General features: G+C 39.2%; 1 long non-coding RNA gene across 1 annotated transcript; it reads right to left on the bottom strand.

Annotated features, from left to right (window-relative positions):
- Positions 1-71: 71 nt before the first annotated feature.
- Positions 72-292, bottom strand: LOC111644523 (uncharacterized). Its single transcript, XR_002759798.2, has 2 exons — positions 213-292; positions 72-123 (listed from the first exon to the last, which is right to left on the bottom strand). It is a non-coding gene; the product is annotated as an uncharacterized LOC111644523 (long non-coding RNA).
- Positions 293-668: the final 376 nt, after the last annotated feature.

Here is a 668-nt window from a genome sequence, read left to right as displayed (position 1 = left end):
AGCTAATGTGCGCTAACAAGGCAGTGTAGTCGCAACAGCACATGTGGATTAAGATCTACATATTTACTTACTTTACGTCCAAAAACCTGGACAGATTGCAGGGGACCTTTAGCTGGCATGTTTCTATAACACACAAGACAAGATAGTTACATAAGAGACCAGGGAATAAGTGCAATTTATTCAATTTTATCGGATCGGGCTGAAGAGCATACCGTCTTCAGCTGGGCTGCCGTACGAAAAGACCGATTGGGGTTTCCGAGCTCGAAATCAGGGGTATTGCACGACACTTCCGACGTGATTGGTGGTAGGGTTTTACGACAGTGATTCTCGCTTTACATCCATTTTAACCCCTAACCATCTGAACTAGCGCTTGTCAATAGAAGAAGTTGAAGGTTGTGTATCTTATTACTAGAAACTACTTCTCGGGCTCTTTTCAGACCGCTGTTGTACTGAAAATTGGTCAACATGCGTCTTTTCCCCAAAAAGATGCACACACTAGTATGCATATGAGTTAGTTTGAACAGCTTATTGTAAAGACTAGAGGTTACCATGCAGTAGTATTACTTACTTTACTTTTGTGCGGCTTATATAGTTTGTATTAATAAAAATAATTTAAAAAAACATTATTTGATTTTCTCTAAGAATATAAAACAAGTTGGGGAATGATG

This window comes from Seriola lalandi, unplaced genomic scaffold, assembly GCF_002814215.2.
Source record: "Seriola lalandi dorsalis isolate HSWRI2012SDOR001 ecotype SW California unplaced genomic scaffold, Sedor1 jcf7180002013042, whole genome shotgun sequence".
Classification (NCBI taxonomy): Eukaryota; Metazoa; Chordata; class Actinopteri; order Carangiformes; family Carangidae; genus Seriola; species Seriola lalandi.
This window is presented reverse-complemented; position numbering and strand designations above follow the sequence as displayed.